The following is a 19,799-nucleotide window of genomic DNA, read 5'->3' as shown; positions in this document are numbered from 1 at the left end:
GCTGGGAAGGTGGTTCAGTGGTAGAGCACTTGCCTTGCATGCGTGTGGCCCTGGGTTTGACTGCTCAGCACCACATAAGCAAAAAGAAAAAAAGCCAGAAGTGGCACTGTGGCCCAAGTGGTAGAGCACTAGCCTTGAGCTGAAGATCTGAGGGACAGTGCCAGGCCCAGAGTTCAGGCCCTATGACCGGACCCATAAAAAAAAAAGAAATCACCCACAAGCTAAGGCATTTCAACATGTTCCCACCAGCTTTATTGGACAACATCTCCTAGATAGAGTTGAAGAGGAAAGAAAGAACTTGTCCAGGCTCAAGTAGACACTGTCCAGAATCTGAATTGCAGTGGAAGAATGACTCTGAGTTGGAGGCTAGAAATGAAATTCCCAAGCATTCCAGAAGGGAAAGGCAATGCCCCAGCTTGATTGGTTCATGACATTTGTCTGGATGTTCTGGTGCCACTCACTCCACTTCTCTACTTTCCAGTGTGTGATTGGGGGAGGGAGGGTGCATACACACATTGTCTTTCTTGTTCACAGCAATCCTGGGGCTTGAACTCAGAATCTGGGTGATGTCTCATCTATTTTTGTTCAAGGATAGTGCTCTACCACTTGAGGCACAGCACCACTTCCAGTTTTCTGGTGGTTAATTAGAAGTAACACTCTGAAAGACTTTCCTACCCTTGCTGGCTTTGAACCAATGTTCTCAGACCTCAGCCTCCTGAGTAGCTAGGATTACAAGCCTGAGCCACCAGCTACTGGCATACTTAAAGATTCTGGCTAAGCAGATCTCTCTGTTGCCAGCCTGGAAATCATACCATTACAATCATCCTCACTTGGCAGAAAAAGAAATGGGGGCTTAACCAGGCAGGGACTCATCTCAGAAAGAACTATAGATCAATTTCTTTGATGAACATTGATGCAAAACTTCCCAACAAAATGTTGGCCAATCGATGGACTGGGAAGGTGACTCAGTAGTAGAGCACCTGCCTTGCATGCATGAGGCCCTGGGTACAATTCCTCAGCACTGCATAAGCAGAAAAAGCTGTAAGTAGAGTTGTGGCTCAAGTGGTAAAGCGCTAGCTTTGAGCTGAAGAGCTCAGGGACAGTGCTCAGGCCCAGAGTTCAGGCCCCATGACCAACAGCAACAACAAAAAAACTTGAAAAGGTCGTCCCTGATTTATTTGTTTACTTGTTGGACATTTATTTATTCAATAAAACAGCAAGATCAGCATAACTAGAAAAAAAGCAGATGTAAGTTGGTCATACCATATAGGCCTCACAGGCTGTAAGGATTTTTATGGATAGTAAATGTAAAGGAAAGCCACAGGTGATCCCCAAAGTTCATCTGAGTTTCATATGACAGGATGACACTGTTAACATCAGTCTGCTCAATATAAAAGACATATAATGTTATTGACACCGTTATTCACTATAGTCAAAACATAGAAACAACCCAAATGTCCACTGATAGATAAACAAAATGTGGTATATCCATCCAAGGTAATATTATTGAATATTAGAAAGGAATGACATTCTGACCCACTCAATAACATGAATGAATCTATAAAATATTGCAAGTGAAATTAAGTAGATATAAAAAACTATAATTTATGTTTCCACATCCATGAGGTATCAAAAAATAGGCAAATTTTCTGGGTAACCGTGGCTTACACTTATAATATTAGCTACTCAGAAGGCTGAGAACTAAGGATGGAGGTTTGAAATCAGATTAGTGCCAGACACTACAATTTGTAAGAAATGAGAGGTGTGTGAGAAGAGCCAATATGAGTTTAAGGCACTATTGGGGGGGCAGACCTGCCAGGCTGCTCTAAGGAAAAATGGAGGAATTCTCATGGGACATATGGGCAGTCACAAGTCACTTTAAATAGACTATGGGAATTTTTTGGGTAGGATCAGTTCTGAGAAGAGGTGTTGTGAAGGTGTTACATGGACTAGCTACTCTGTCTCCTGAGTAGCTAAAATTAGAGGCACTACTGCCCAGTTTGATTAACTCTTGCATGTCATCCCCAGAAATGTGGAGTCAGCCAAGGTGACCCAAGCCTTCAAAGTTTTGTTATAGGTGTTAAAACCAAGCTGTGATGTCAGAAAAACTGACCCCTTACTGTTTGGCCTGGAGATAGAAGAAATGGAAGGCGAGAGTCATCAGGATGCTTGTCTAGGGCTGGGCTTGGTAGGTCACCATAATCAGTGGTTGGGCTGGAGAGGCAGAGAATCAAGAGGGCACTGTGGAGTATGCCAGAGAGGAGGGTGTCGAAGAAACATTTCAGGAATGAGTACTGGAGCAAGCCCAGATTCTCTGTGCTTCAGCCTTTCTTCAGAGCCCTTACCAAGGTAATGCACACATTTCACTGTCTTGAGTAACTGCACGTTTGTTTAATGTTTCAGTCCTCACCCCCCATTTCAAGTCCCAGGGTTTTGTACTGCCTGCACATCTTCCTGAATCCTGGCACACATGGGTGCTGGCTGATGCTTGCCAAATAGGACTGAATGGAGACAAACCCTGAATTTGAGGTTTCAGGAAGGGCTCAGCCTATGCTGAGTGTCCAGTGGATATGTGTGGGACTGGACCTGTGTGAGGAAGGAGCCTGTAGATAGGCTTTGTTAGGCATGGCAGACAGGTGTCACAGGCTGGTAGGCACTGACTCTAGTCTGGATTATGTATAGGAGTGAACACACCCAACACCTAGTATCTTCTACACAAGGAAACCTAGGAAATCTAGGTCTTGTGGGCAGAATTGCACAGGGATTACAGTGAGGACCTCATTTCACCCCATAGGACACTGAAAGAATCCATTCTAGCCATGCCAGGGGACCACGCAGAGGCAAGCACATACAGGACAAGGATTGTTGTAAAGAGATTGATTAGTAGGGCCATGTTGCCCACAGGCTAGGGAGCAATATGGCATCTACTCCTATATAGGTGATAGTTCATAACTCTGGGGCTAGTGGTAGAGGAGGTTCTCTGTAGGTGGGGGTAGATCTGGGCAGAGAGTGGGAGTGGCCAGCTATTCTGGTGGAAACTCTAGTGCTGGAAGGAGCTCAGCTCTGGGTGGAGCTGGAGGGCTATGGGTTGCCCCAGGAAAGGCAGTGGGAGCCGCTGAGTATCTGAGGAGGGAAAAATGCCAGAAAACACTGAGATCCCCAGTTCAAATATGGTCTGGTTGTCCTCAGGGCCCTGCCAAGATGAGTGGGGTGTCCCAGACTCCAGGGGCTGGGAATGGCAGGGATTGAGCACTATCTGCAAAGCCCAAGGACTCCTCCAACCATAGTTTGTAAGCAGCAGCAGAAGAGGGCCAGGATCGGATTCTGGAGTGCACTCAACCACACCCAAACAGAGGCCTCTCACCAGCATGTAGCAGGCACCATTTAGTGCCCTACAACTGAAATCTGCTTTCTCACTGTCCGGTGGGCAGGGGATCAGTGGAGGAGCTGGATACACTATTGCAGGGATGGAGGGGGTATCTCTGAGGTCGTACCCTTAGGTGGCACCCAGACAGACTGAAACACTCCAAAAGAATGTGGAGGTCAACAAATATAGGCGTTTTCTCTAGCAATTGTAGAATAGAGAATCGTGGATCTGATGGCTTCACAGTGTCCAACATTGTTATTGTCAGCAGCAAAATCCCCCCATGACAGTGAGTCAGTGGTATCTTCTGGCTTACAACCTGGGGAGAGGCTGAAGTGCTTGGGACTTGGGGCCGGGATGGTGCTGCAGCTGCCTATGTTTGGTGAGTTGCTGCTTCTGCAACTGGGGGTCTTCTGGTGGGTGCGGAGCAGAGCTGCGGGGGCAGCGGGGCTGCAGGGGTCGGTGGAGTCAGATGAGGCAAGGCAATGGTGACTGGCTCTGAACTGGCGGAAGAAGTAGGGGCTTCTGCAGACGGGCGCCTTGGTACTGGAGGCCCTGGTCTTTCTGCCCAACCTGGGGCTGTGGGCTCTGGACCACCAGCAACAGGCCGATGGCACCTTGTGGCCGGGGAGGTGGGATGGGGGGGGGAAACAGGAGCTGTGCTGGTCTCCATAGCCCATAGCCGATCAGTTGGGTGCTTTGGTGCTGTGCGGCCTTTTCCCCTACCCAACACTGGTCTGCAGCTCCTTTTTCCTCCTCCTCTGGTCGATGTCCTCAGAGCAAGCACCAGAAAAGTCTGTGCTTTTTCCTGTTTTTTGGTTTGTTTCCCAGATGGAGTACCTTGAGGCTCTGAAGACAGAGATTAGACCACTCAGTAGTCAGAATTAGAACCCAGGGCCCTTGGTGTCCCAGTTTGGGACTCTTATTTCAAATTTCCATACTTTACAGTCAGGCCTCCTTTCTGTTTCCCTCTTCTGTCCCCTGACCTTATCCAGTGTTCTCTTTCTGGGGAGTACTCTTTCCACATATGCCTGTATCCCAGGGTGTGATGCCTTCTGTAGGACTGATTCCCTCATCATCTTTGCTTCCCTCCCTCATTCCTACCTGCTGATCCTGTTGTTTCTACTCAGGTCAGTCCCTTTCCCATTTTACCATTTGCACAGAGACCCCTGGGCCTCCCTGCTTCTCTTTCCCTATTCAGCTTTCCCCATCCTATTTCTTTCTCGGATCCTGTGAATTTCTTGGGGAGTGAGTGCAAAGATCCTCTTAGAACTTCAAGTCCTCTGGATTGGGGGGAAAGGTGAGTTCCTGGTTCTTGAGGTATTTGCCACCTTTGACTCACCAGAAGTATAGAGGTATCCTAGTGGAAGGATCCCCCAAAATATCCCAGAATGCAGTTCCCTGAGAGAATATACATTCCACTCTCCTCTGAACTGAAGGGACATAGAATTGTTTGCATTCCAAACTGTGATCATATTTGTTTCTGCCTCTTTGAAACTTAAATGAGTACATACACTTGGACTAAATTAGTTTTTTCTTTGTGTGTGTGTTTGTGCATGTGTGTGTTCAGATTCTGGGTTTTGAACTCAGCATCTGGGTGCTATCTTTTAGTTTTTAATGGCCAGTGCTCTACTGCCTGATCCTCAGCTCCACTTCTGGCATTTTGGAGGTTCATTCTAGATAGGAGTCTCTTACAGACTTTCCTGCCTGAGCTGGCTTAGATTCTCAGATCTCAGCCTTCTAAGTAGCTAGGATTACATATGTGTATCACTGGCACTTGACTTTGACCAGCATTTTCCTGCTGAGTTACATTGCTTCAACTCTCTCATCTCCTGGTAAATCTATGCATGCTTGAATTGCTTCATATAGCAGGACATTTCCGATATACTTAGGGGAGAATTCCTGGTCCCATGGGAAGGGGGTAATTCATGTAGCATGGTCAGATATGACTGATTGTTGGCTGGAACATGGTAGACTTATACCTTTCTGTTCTTTTCATGGTTAGACACAATCATATGATTACAACATGTCAGTATGTAGTCTGAGTTCATTTCCCTTTGCCTGTGATCTTAGGGAAGTGTGTCAGAACAGACTCTGCTCAGTGGCCTCTGTCCCTCACAGGAAGAACAGAAGCTCCTACGGACTCAGCTTGAACTTATATTATAAGTAGAAAAAAGGCCAGGCTGTTTGTCAATGCAGCATTACTTGGCTGGTATTGACACCTTTTGGTGCTTTGAAGGCAGAATCTCCCACTGATTGTACTTTAGGGGTCTAAGAGAAGGTCATATGAAACAGGTACTGAAGAATCTCACCAGTTCTCCTTCATTAAAACCTTATTACAGGGGCTGGGAAGATGGCTCAGTGGTAGAGCATTTGCCATGCATGCCTGAGGCCCTGGGTTCAATTCCTTAGCACCACAAAAGCAAAATGAAAAAAGCTGGAAGTGGCACTATGACTCAAGTGGTAGAGTGCTAGCCTTGAGCTGAAGAGCTGAGGGACAGCGCCCAGGCCCAGAGTTCAAGCCCCACGACTGGAACCAAAAAAATAAAAAAACACCTTATTACAGCCATAAACCAGTGGCTCACATGTGTAATCAATCCTTGCTACTCAGGAGGCTAGCAATCTGATGATTGTGGTTCAGTGCCAACTCAGGGTAGGAAAGCCTGTGACACTTTTATCTCCAATTAAATACAAGAAAAGCTGGAAGTACACCAGTGGCCCAAGTAGTAGAATGTCAGCCTTGAGCAAGAAAGCTCAGGGACAGCCCTAGGACTGGCACACACACACACACACACACACACACACACACACACACACACACACACACACACACACACACACACACACATACACACACACACACACACACAAACACACACACACTTTATTGTTAGCTCATATAATGGTCCCAACAACCATATAAGTAAGGTATCTTCATTTCCATATTACAAAGGAGGAAACTTTCTGGTGAGTCAGTGGCATCAGACTATTCTCTGCCCCTGTCCCAGTATCTTTCCTTGGAGCAACACATGTGACCCAAGAGAAAAACAGGCTAGTGACATTCTGTATACTTGTATGTGGGCTTTATGAATGTGTGCATGCATGTGCATGCATGCATCATTCCTAGGCCTTGAACTTTGACCCTGGGTGCTATCACTGAGCTTTTATTCTCAAAGTTGGCATACTTCCACTTTGCCACAGCTCCACTTCTTGGTCTTTAATTCTTCATTGGAGATAAGAGTCTTAGAGACCTTTCTGCCCAAGCTGGCTTTGTACCATGGTTCTCAGAACTCAGCCTCCTAAGTAACTAGGATTATAGATGTGAACCATGGGCATCAGGCATAGATTCTTGAGTCTTCTAGATAATTCTGCTTAAGTGAGCTTAGTTTCCCCAGTGTGAATAGTTTTAATAATGTTTGATCCTAGGCCAATTGAAACATGTACCTTTTCACAGTGCCTGGCTGGTGTTTCAGTATAGGACTAACTACTCTGCCTGCAATTATAGTTCTTGAAAAGGATAACTAAGCCAGGTGTTGGTGGTTCACCCTTGTAATCCTAGCTAGTCAGGAGGCTGAGATCTGAGGACTGTGGTTCAAAGTTAGCCTAGGCAAGAAGCACTGTGAGACTCCAATCTCCAATTAACTACCAAAAATCTGGAAGTGGAGCTGTGGCTCAAGTGGTAGGATTCCAGCCTTGAACAAACCAGCTCAGGAACAGTGCCCAGAGCCTGAATTCAAGAAAACAGAAAGGCGGGGGGGAGGGTAGGAAGGATGGAGGGAGGGAGGGGACAAAGATCTGGGCATCAGTGACTCATACCTCTAATCCTAGCCAGAAAACCAGAATTTGAACTGAGTCTCAGTGATAGAAAGATATTCTTGAGAGAAAACGTTCAATGACAGTGTAAGCTGAAAGACTGACCAAAAAGAGAGAGGAAGGAAGGGGGAGAGGGACGAAGAGAGGGAGAGAGCGATGGAAAGGAAAGAACTATTTCCAAAAGCCAAGTGAAATAGAAGCTGCTAGGTATCTGAGAATCTACAGAGAGCCAGGAGCCAAACTTGAGTTTTTTAACCATTTGTCTGGCTGGTGCTGAATGTCAGATTCCCCCTACAGAGCCCCTGCTGTACATTAGTTCAGGCCTACTGAATCCTGCTTGGGCTGGGCCCTGGGAAGGAAGTGCTAGCCTTTGCTTCTCTTGTAAAGACTAAGAGGAGTTCCGGGAAGATGGCGGAGGAGAAGCTGGAATCTGAACAAGCTCTCGCATAGAAAGGAGTTTTAGAGTTCCAGTGAACAGTCCTAAGCCAGAGAATCACACCAAGTGTGTCATCACAGGACAGAGAGTTAGACAAGAGAGGGGAAGCCAAGGAAACGCAGCAGCTGCCGCTCCGGCGGCGGGGCCCCGGCGGCGGCGACCACCCCCGCGGAGACATACCTGAGACACAGAGAGTCGGGGACGAAGGAGCCAGACACAGCGGACGAGCAGATTCTACTCAACACCAACAAGAACCGACAAGGAGCGAACATCTTCATCCTGCTGTTTGCAGACCAGAGACGACCCAGGATCCAAGACTCGGTGTGAGTACAAGCCCGACATCCTCACTCCTCAGGGAGCAGAGGAGGGAAGGCCACCCCTCCCCCCCCAGCACCGGTGATCTCCATCTTGGATACCGACAAAGTTCGGAGGAGCTGCTAGCTCCAGCTCAGGCCTTGGAATAAAAATGAGTCATTTAGCAGGTCACAAGAACTTAACGGCGAAGTGACCTGCCAGACTCAGCTCCATCCAGGGAAAAGCCACCCAGCTCAGGCGCCAGCCATCGGAGTGCCTTACTTCACTGGGTAACCAGAGCCAGAGGCTGCCCCTCCCTCTAGCAGCCTCGACAATCAATTGAAAAACAGAAACCCTGAGAATGGCTCCAGGCCGGGCGCTGTGAGCTTTATCACAAAATAGCCCCAGGGAAAAGCTACTGTTTATTGAAAGGCCTCAACTCTACCCAGAACCTAGCCTCATCACCACATCCCCCTCTTTTGTGACTCTCAAAGCAGACCACCCTCCCAGAAAACTAACCTGGGAGGGGGAATCTCAAAATCTTGGGTAAAGCAGAGCATTTTTCTGCCTCTTCCAACCAACCGACTTAAGAAACCAATCAAGCCACAGGACATCAAGCTGACCAGAGACTCCAACAAGAGACTGGTTGCAGACAAAAGGGAGATACAGGATTCTTCCCACTCCTCCCCCCCCCCAAAAAAAAAATCAAAAGACTTTTTTTTTTTTTCTCTTTTTTTTTCTTTTTTTTTTCTTCTTCTTCTTTTCTTTTTTTTTTGCTTGTTTTTTGTTTTTTGTTACCTTATATATATATATATATATATATATATATATATATATATATATATATATAAATTTTTTCCCTTCTAAAACTTTTATTAATCTTTAATTTTTGCCTCTTCTGAAAAAATAATTGTTTTCCAGTAACCTTTTTTTTTTTTTCTCATCTTATAATTTTTATTTTAGGAATACGTGAATAAGAGTTTTCCTTTCTTTTCTTGTCTTCTTTCTCTTTTTCTTTCTTTCTTAATTATCTTTTTGTTTTTTCTCTAGCTCTACTGAACTTCTGATCTTTTCTTCTCCCGTTCCCATCCTCAAAGCTTTTCACATCTCCTCTATGTCCCTCCCCTTCTCTGAACATATTCACATTCCACTCTAAATAGACGGTCTTTTAACCTCTATAATAACATTAATTTTTACGTTTCTATTCTTTTTCTGGTCTCTCTTTATTCCCCTTTCCGTCTCTTCTTTCTCTCTCTCTTTCTACTTGCATCCTACCCAACTCATTTCCTGCACTGTGATTAGGACATAGTTAACTCTCCCTGTGCCTCTCCACACCAATCTACTCCTATTTTTTACCCACATCTCTCCCTAATCCTAATAATTTCTGGTTTTCCAAATTCTTTTCTGCGGTTCGAAGTCCTTTAACATATAGTCGTTTGATGTTGAATAGATGTATCTGTTGAACTAGATTGTATCTGTAGACTATTGACTGTACAAATGCAAACTTTGGTTGATGGTTGCCTTAAGATAGTGTTCTAGCACAAAACTGGTGCAATCTTTATCTCAAATGGGCCGAGTAAGCCGGAAAAACACAAGAAAAATGGCAAATTCGGGTATCTCAATTCCCAACCTTGATAATCAGGGATTAGAACAGATAAAGAATAATCCAGAGGAGAGTTCCCAAATAGCTCTACAAACACTAATAGCAAACATGATAAATGAGAAGTTTGACAATGTACAAAGGACTCTGTATGAGCGTGATAGGGAGAGAGAGGAGGCATCCCAGAAGTTTATACAGGAATATCATAAGCGTGAGGAAGCTTCTCAAAAATTGATACAGGATTTGCGTGAACAACTTGAGAATACTCAAAGAGAAAGAGAGGAATGGCGTGAGCAGGCAGAGATCACTCAAAGAGAACTGCAGGAATCCCACAGAAGGGATTAAACTAATCAAAGAGTAATTCACGAATTAAGAGACCAGGTAGAGAATACACAAAGATCACTAAAGACATTCATGGAATCCATTAACAAAGAGCTGAAGGAAGTCAGGGAGACCACAAAGGGAATGCTGAATGGAACCCAACAGAAGGAATGGGAGTCCAAAGAAACCATAACCAATCAACTAAGTGATTTGAGAACAAACACTGAACACCAAATTAAGGAAGTAAAGAAAATCATACAAGACCTAGAACAGAGCTTCAACAAAGAACTTGAAACCATCAAAGCTGACCAATTAGAAGGAAAAGAGATAAAAAACAAAGTAGAGAGTCTCGACAGCAGGTTAGACCATGCAGAAGATCGAATCTCAGGGATTGAAGACAGCCTAGATATTATAGAGAAAGAACATACAACCATCCAAGACAAGTCCAAGAAATATGATAGGTCTATCCAACACCTGGAAGACACCATCAGAAGGCCCAATCTAAGGATAATGGGTGTAGAGGAGCACCTAGAAACAGAAGTTAATGGTCTAGGAAATTTGTTTAACAGGATCCTAGCAGAGAACTTCCCAAACATACAAAAAGATAGGCCTATTCAGATACAAGAAGCTTTTAGAACCCCAAATAGACCATACCAGAATAGGACATCCCACCGTCACATTATAATCCACACAGGATCAACCCAGACCAAGGAAAAGATCCTTAAAGCTGTCAAGGAGAAAAGGTTAATCACCTATAAAGGGAAACCAATTAGAATTACCTCAGATTTCTCAGCAGAGACAATCAAAGCAAGAAGAGCCTGGAATGACGTATGCCATGCCCTAAAAACAAACAACTATCAACCAAGAATACTGTACCCAGCTAAACTCTCCTTCATAACTGAAGGCCAAATAAAAACCTTCCATAGCAAAGAAAAATTGAAACAATACATCTCCACCAAACCAGCCCTGCAAAAGATTCTTAAAGATGTCCTACACATAGAAAACCAACAAGAACGCAACAAAGGCCAAGAAACTGCACCCACACTGAGAATCCAAGAACCTTAGGAAGAACCCAGTTTTCACAGCCCCCAAGAAGGTGGATAACATGGCAGGAACCCCCAAATACCTCTCAGTCCTATCTCTTAACGTTAACGGACTGAACTCTCCAATTAAGCGACATAGACTGTCTAGTTGGATTAAAAAACAAGACCCCTCTATCTGCTGCCTGCAGGAGTCACATCTTGCCCGTAAAAACAAACATATTTTCAAAGTTAAAGGCTGGAACAAAATCTACCAAGCAAACGGCCCTCATAAACAGGCGGGAGTTGCAATCCTAATATCAGATAAAATAGACTTCAAACTAAAATTCGTGAGAAGAGATAAAGAAGGTCGCTACATACTAATTAAAGGATCTCTCCTTCAGGAGGATATTACAATTCTAAATATCTATTCGCCAAACAATGGAGCACCCAAATTTATCAAAGAAACACTACTTTCCCTCAAATCCCATATAGATCCAAAGACATTAATTGTTGGGGATTTTAACACACCACTCTCCCCACTAGATAGATCAACTCGGCAAAAACTCAACAGAGAAACCGCAGATCTAAACAGCTGCATAGATCAACTAGACTTAACAGACATTTACCGAACATTTCACCCAGCTGCAACAGAATACACGTTCTTCTCAGCAGCACATGGAACGTTTTCTAAAATAGACCACATTTTAGGCCACAAAGCAAACTTGTCTAAATTCAGAAACATTGAAGTTATACCTTGCATTCTCTCTGACCACAAGGGAATAAAATTAGATCTCAACACCAAAAGCCACCAAAGAAAGTCCGGTATCACATGGAGGCTGAACAACACACTGCTGAATCATGAGTGGGTCATGGAAGAGATTAGAAAGGAAATTCAAATGTTCATGCTATTCAACAAAAATGAACACACAAATTACCAGCTCCTCTGGGACACAGCAAGGCAGTACTCAGAGGCAAGTTTATAGCTCTGAGCTCCTACATCAACAAATTGGAGAGATCGGAAACTAACAATTTAATGACACATCTAAACCTCCTTGAAAAAGAGCAGCAAGATAAACCCCAATCCAATAGACGGAAAGAAATAATCAAAATTAACTCAGAATTAAATGAATTAGAATCCAAAAAAACTATAGAAAGAATCAACAAAACAAAGAGTTGGTTCTTCGAAAAACTTAACAAAATTGACAGACCCTTAGCAAACCTTATCAGAAAAAGGAGAGAACACACCCAAATTAATAAACTCAGAGATGAGAATGGAAACATCACCACGGAAACAACCAAGATTCAGAACATTTTTAGGGGATACTTCTCAAAACTTTATGCTAATAAGTTTGAGAACTTGACAGAAATGGACCTTTTCCTAGCAAATATTGACATGCCAAAACTAAACCAAGATGAGTTAAACCAGCTTAACAGGCCCATATCAAGCATTGAAATAGAAACAGCAATAAGAGACCTCCCAGCTAAGAAAAGTCCAGGACCAGATGGTTTTACAGCGGAATTTTACAAGGCCTTCAAAGCAGAGCTCACACCAATACTCCTCCAACTCTTCAATGAAATTGAAAGAGAAAGCTCACTACCGAACACATTCTATGAAGCCATCATAACCCTCATCCCAAAACCAGGCAGTGACTCATCAAAGAAAGAGAACTATAGACCCATTTCTTTGATGAACATTGATGCAAAACTTCTCAACAAAATTTTGGCCAATCGACTTCAACAATTCATCCAAAAAATCATACACCATGATCAAACAGGATTCATTTCAGGGATGCAAAGCTGGTTCAATATACGCAAATCAATTAATATTATTCATCACATCAACAGGAGCAAGAATAAGAACCACATGGTTATCTCAATAGATGCAGAAAAAGCATTTGACAAGATCCAACACCCCTTTATGATGAAGGTTCTGGAAAAATTAGGAATCCATGGAACATTCCTCAATACAATAAAGGCTGTATATGACAAACCTACAGCCAGCATTATACTCAATGGTGAAAAACTAAAGCCATTTCCTCTTAACTCAGGAACAAGACAAGGATGCCCAGTCTCTCCACTTCTCTTCAATCTAGTATTAGAATGCCTAGCTACAGCAATAAGACTAGATGCAGACATAAAGGGGATCTAAATAGGGAAAGAAGAAATAAAACTCTCCCTCTTTGCAGATGACATGATCTTGTATTTAAAGAATCCCATAGACTCCACTCCCAAACTACTCAAGCTGATTCAAAACTTTGGCAAAGTAGCAGGTTATAAAATTAACCCCCCAAAATCAATGGCTTTTCTATATGCCAACAATGAGAAAAGTGTGGCTGAAATTAGGAAAGCAACTCCATTTGTAATAGCCCCACAAAAAATAAAATACCTAGGAATTAACTTAACCAAAGAAGTGAAGGACCTCTATGATGAAAACTTTAAAATCTTGAAAAAGGAAATCAACACAGAACTTAAAAAATGGCAAAACCTCCCTTGCTCCTGGATTGGCAAGATTAACATCGTGAAAATGGCAATACTTCCCAAGGCTATCTACAAATTCAACGCGATACCTATCAAAATTCCACCCTCATTCTTCAAGGAAATAGAGGAGGCAATCCAAAAATTCATATGGAACAATAAAAGACCCCGAATAGCAAAAACGCTCCTCAACGGAAAGAACACTGCTGGAGGAATATCAATACCAAATTTCAAACTCTACTATAAAGCCATAGTAATCAAAACAGCTTGGTATTGGCATAAGAACAGACCTCAGGACCAATGGAATAGAATTGAAAACCCAGAAATGAACCTACAGACCTATAGCCATCTAATCTTCGATAAGGAAGCTAAAACAATAAAATGGAAGAAAGACAGCCTCTTCAGTAAATGGTGCTGGCAAAATTGGTTAACTACATGTAGAAAACTAAAACTAGATCCTTATATATCACCCTGTACCAGAATCAACTCCAAATGGATCAAAGACCTTGAACTCAAAGCAGACACTCTGAAAACATTACAGGATGGAATAGGAGAAACCCTAGGTCTCCTTGGCTCAGGTCGAAATTTTCTGAATAGAGACCCGGAAGCACAACAAATCAAAGAAATGTTGGACAAATGGGATTGCATAAGATTGCAGAGCTTCTGCAGGGCAAATGACATAGCTGGCAAGATCAATAGAAAGCCCACCGATTGGGAGAAGATCTTTACTAGCCATACAACGGACAAGGGTCTCATATCTAAAATATACTTGGAACTCAAAAAATTAAACCACCCAACAACAAATCCTCAAAGAATCAACTGCCCAATAAATAAGTGGGCGAAAGACTTAAAGAGAAGCTTCTCTGAAGAAGAAACAAGGATGGCCAATAGACACATGAAGAAATGTTCAACATCCTTAGCCATAAAAGAAATGCAAATCAAAACAACATTGAGATATCACCTCACTCGTTAGAATAGCAAAAATCAAGAACTCTAACAACAACAGATGCTGGAGGGGATGTGGACAGAAAGGAACCTTACTTCATTGTTGGTGGGAATGTAAACTTGTTCAACCACTTTGGAAAGCAGTATGGAGGTTCCTCAGAAGACTTCACATAGATCTCCCCTATGATCCAGCAATCCCACTTTTGGGCATTTACCCAAATGTTTACAAACAAGACCACACTAAAGCTACCAGCACAACTATGTTTATTGCAGCATTATTTACCATAGCTAAGATATGGAACCAACCCAGATGCCCCTCAGTAGATGAATGGATCAAGAAAATGTGGTATATATACACAATGGAATTCTATGCCTCCATCAGAAAGAATGACATTTCCCCATTTGTTAGGAAATGGAAAGGTTTGGAAAAAATTATATTAAGTGAAGTAAGCCAGGCCCAAAGAAGCATAGGTCCCATGGTTTCCCTTATTTGCAATATCTAGTATAGGTATGAGTCAATCGGAAAAGGTCAGATAATGTGATGTTAGGAAAATGAACCCTTAAATATGTATTTTAATGTTTTCGTTTCTTTCATGCATGTGTTTCTAACGCATTTATAAGATTATTTCTTTGTTGCTTTGTATGTCCCTCCCCCACAGTGTAACCCCCGCTTTCACTATATTTGATGTCAGTATAACATGTGGAGGAGATGGTGACAAAAAGTCGTTTAAGGATTCAGGTGGACCTGTTGCAACAATGAGAAGTACAAAATGTCATGTCAAAACCAGCTTTACAATGTCGGTGTGGGGGGGGAGGGGGGTATAATTGGGTGGGGGGAGGGGGGTAAAATTGGGTGGGGGGAGGGGGGAGGCGGGGAAGGGATGTGAAGGGTAAACAAAGGAGGAGGCTGCAATGCTTGGTAAGAAATGTATGCATTATCCTGCCTATGTAATTGTAGCCCCCCTGTACAGTATGTTCTCAAATAAAATAAAATACAATTAAAAAAAAAAAAAGACTAACAAACCAAGGCCATCAAGGACCTCTCCTGACCAGAAGAGACAGTGATGAGTCTCCATTCTCTGGAGTCTGAGCCTTTCTGTGACATTCCTAAAATCTTCCAATCTGATATTTCTCCTTTCCCATGTTCTTGTGGTAACCAGGTAAAATGTACCAAAAAAACACCTACAACATCAGCACCCCAGGAAAAGGAAGGGCTGGTCTCTCCAGCCCAGGTGGCCTCCCTAGGCAGCCAGTAAAGACTATCAGCACCGCAATTAATGGACTTAACAGTTTGTGGACCAGCCTCCTCTGTCTTTCTCCCGCTCCTCTCTCTCTCTCTTAATTGTCTAGGGGAACCTTCAAGACCATAGGCTAGATTGGACTGCTAACTCCCCATTGTCCCCAGCAGCATTTAGACACTTTCCTCAAAAATACAGCCAGAGCACTAGTGGTTCTGGCAGCAAGTCAGCCTGTAAAGATGGGACATTTATCATGGCCAGGGGCCTCTGTTGACCTCAAAGGGGCCAGTGAGGTAGGACAGGGAAGAGGCTGCAGTGGGACTTCTCTCATCTACCTTGCACCTTAGAAGACTTCTCAGATCAAGGCCGGCCCAGATAATGATAAATAATAAATCCTGATAACTAATAACTGCTGTATTGAGAAGAATGTTTCATTTATTTTATCTTTATCCTATCTAATATCCATAGCCACCCCCACACCCTATTTATTACTCTGCTTTTTTAAAATCCTCATTTCACTTATCAAGAAATACGAGTCAGAGAGATTAAGGCACTTGACTAGAGCCACACAGCTAAAAATAAAATTAATATGACCAATAAGAATACTATCTGAGCCAGGTGCTGGTAGTTGATGCTTGTAATCTTAGCTAATCAAGAGTCTTATATCTGAGGATCGTGGTTTGAAGCCAGTGTGAAACTTACCTCCAATTAATTTTAGTGAAAATGCCTGAAATGGAGCAAGAGACAAGTGGTAGAGTGCTGGTCTTGAATAAAACAGCTGAGGGACAGCACCCAGATCCTGAGTTCAAGCTCTAGTACTGGCACCAAAAAAAAAAGATTTCTGACCATCACCCAAGACAATCTCATACTTTCTTTCTCCCTTGTCAGAACCTCCTTTGCTAGCAGCCAGGGAATAAGCCTGGCATCCTGTGTGACACCCCAGGCCTAACCTAGATCCTTGGTGTGTATTGAGACTTCCTACTAGATGACTTGAGGTACTGGAGGGGCTGAGTATAAGTCCACATGAAGGAAAAACAGCCAGTGTCTTTGATTTCTCTGGAAACAGAACCAAGATGTCATATATGTGTCATATAACAGTGACTCACGCCTATACTCTGAGCTATTCAGGAGGCTAAGATTTGAGGATCATGGTTCAAAGCCCTTGAGAAGTCTTATCTCCCACACACCAGTAATGAAGGTGTATTTCAAGACGTACAGTACTATTTTGAGGCAGAATAAGTTAAAGGGAAATTTACACACCCATGTATATCATACATGTGTATATACATGCATGTGCATATATGTAGATTGGGGGATATCAGGCCGGATAGTGCAACAACAGCTCATGTTGCATCATTAAGCTGTAAATTGGAAACTCAGGTAGAATTTCTACTTTGCAGCTAAGTGACAGAATTTTGGTAACTTCAATTTCCTTCTGAAGTTTATGAAGTCATTGAGTAAAGCCAATTCCTTTTAGGAAATGTAAGCAATCTTCTTTACCCAAAGTTTAAAATTATTTAAACTTACCCATTTAAACTTTACCCATGTGATTCAAATGGTAATCACATCCAAAAGTATTTTCATAGCAACATATACTGATGTTTGCCTCAAAAATGAGATACTACAGTCCAGCAGAACTAATATGTTATATTTCATTATCACTAGCCAGGTGTTGGTGGCACATGCCTGTAATTCTAGCTACTCAGGAAGATTAGATATGAGGGCTCTGATTATCTCATTTTACAGATATAGAAATGGAGGCAAACAAATTAAAATGACTTGTCTTTGATGTCACAAATTAGTAAATGCCAGAGCTGGGTCTTTTTGCCTGGTCTTTCCAATTTATCCTTTCCAATTTTATCCTGGCCTTTCCAATTTGCGAACCTCAAATAATACTCCATTTGTGTGTGTACCATGTGTCATCCCCTACCCTCACCCTCTTGCTTTCTTTTTTTTTTTTGCCCATCTTGGGGCTTGAACTCAGGGCCTGAGCTCTGTCCCTAAGCCTCTCTTTGCTCAAAGCTAGCACTCTACCACTTGAGCCACAGTGCCACTTCTGTTTATGTGGTTCTGAGGAATCAAACCAAGTGCTTCATGCATGCTAGGCAAGAATTCTACCATTAAGTCATATCCCCAGCCCCATACACTCACATTCCTCTAGCATGGAATCAACAACTCCCACAGGTATGATTAAGTACAGGACTCTATTTGGTGAGGAAACTGCCTGTGTTTGAGTATCATCTTCACTACTAAAGTTGGATTGAAATGTTTGTGGGGCCAAGATTCAAGTTTTGTGATCTTGGCCCTGGACAATCATTTTTTCTGTGTTCCAGTGGCCAAGATAATCATTACCTATCTCTTGGGTCTGTTAGCAAGTTCACATAGCAAAAGGTGGGTTGGTTTCTGGCCTATATAGTCAGCAACGCATTAGAGTCAGCTGTTTCATTGAGTAAAGATGGCAACCTACGGCTGGGTGTCTCATTCAGTGGTAAAGCCTATATTTATTTAGCATGGTCAGGATGAAGAGGGGAGAGGGTGGGAGAGGAGGAAGATGAAAGAGAAGAGGGGAAGGTGGCTAGGCTCAAATCTATAATCCTAGCTACTCAAGTGGCTAAGATCTGAGGATGTGTTTCAAATCAGCCAGGGAGGGAAGTCTGTGAAACTTTTACCTCTAATAAACTATTCAGGAAAAGCTGGAAATGGCACTGTGCCTCAAGTGGTAGAGCGCTAACCTTGACTGAGCCCAAAGAGGCTCAGGGCCAGTGCTCAGGAACTGAGTGCAAATTCCATAACAAGCTGGGAAGGTGGTTCAGTGGTAGAGTGCTTGCCTTGCATGCATGAGGACCTGGGTTAGATTCCTCAGCACCACATAAGCAGAAAAAACTGGAAGTGGCACTGTGGCTCAAGTGGCAGAGTGCTTGCATTGAGTTGAAGAGTTGAGGGACAGTGCTTAGGTCCAGAGTTCAGGCCCCATGACCAGCAAAAATAAATCAATAAATACATACATACATAAATAAAAAAAACTGGAGGTAGAAAGAAAAGAGGGAGATTAGGTTGTGTTAGTCATATGCTTTGATATTGTTGCCATAAAAAAATACTTGACCCAAATAAGGGAGAAAGGATTTATTTTGCTCAGTGTCAGAGATTTCAGGCAATGAGACAAAGCAGAACAACTCGTGGAAACCAGGGAGCACTGGGAGGGATAAGAGGGAAAGCAAATGCCTGGATTGCAGGATTCACTCTACCAGGCCCCTTGAATTCCATATGAAACACGAGCCTAAGGGATGGTGCCACCCACCTGCAGGAGGGATTTCTGCTTCAGTTAATATGCTAGGAAAGGTCCCCCTCCCCAAATTGGTGCTTTACTAATCCGCTGGGTGTATCTAAATCCAATCAAATCGATCCTAATTATGTTCAACCTCAAGGTTAACCACTACAGATGTCAACTTCATTTGTCTCCATACTTACCTTCCTTGTTCTCTCAAAACTCACCTATCACTTATCATTCTTGAGGGATTTTTCACTATTAGACTACTTTGTATGTGTGTGTGTGTGTATGCGTGTGTATGCATGCACGGATGGACATGTGCTGATTCTGTGGCTTGAACTCAGCTTAGCTCTGTGAGCTCTCCCTCAGATTTTGTGTTTAGATAAGTTTGATGCCCTACCCTCGAGCCCTGCTTCCACTTCTGGCTTTTTTGGTGGTTCATAGTAGATAAGAGTCTCACAGGCCAGCCTATAATGGCTCACACTTGTAGCTACTCATTTGGCTGAGATCTGAGGATTGAGGCTCAAAGCCAGCCAGAGCAGGCCTCTTATCTCCAATTAACCACCAGGTATAATTCAAGTGGTAGAGCACTAGCCTTGAGGAAAAGTTGTTCAAGGTAACACTCAGACCCTGATTTCAAACCCTACGACTGACAAAAATCTAAAAACTCACCAACTTTCCTACCTAAGCTGGCTTTGAACTCTGATCCATAGATCTTAGTCTCCTGAGTAGCTAGGATTATAGGTGTGAGTGAGCCACTGGCACCCTGTTTTCCGACTCTGAGATAATGGATGTTCCTAAAATTGCCAGAACTTTTTGCCTTTAATGGAGCCTGCAAGATGCAGAATAGGATCTAAGCTGGGTGTAGAGTGGCTCTGCCCATTGAAGAGGGTAGAGGGGAAAAAATAAAAGTTCAAAGACAGTTCAAAGAAAGGAACAAAAGAAACTGAATATATTAGTTATATACTTAGGGTTTCATTATGACATTTTATATATGTTTATAATGTATTCTATTCCTCAGGT

This window comes from Dipodomys merriami, unplaced genomic scaffold (genome assembly GCF_024711535.1).
Source record: "Dipodomys merriami isolate MVZ:Mamm:240054 unplaced genomic scaffold, mDipMer1.0.p SCAF_281, whole genome shotgun sequence".
NCBI lineage: Eukaryota > Metazoa > Chordata > Mammalia > Rodentia > Heteromyidae > Dipodomys > Dipodomys merriami.
Note: the sequence above shows the minus strand (reverse complement) of the source record.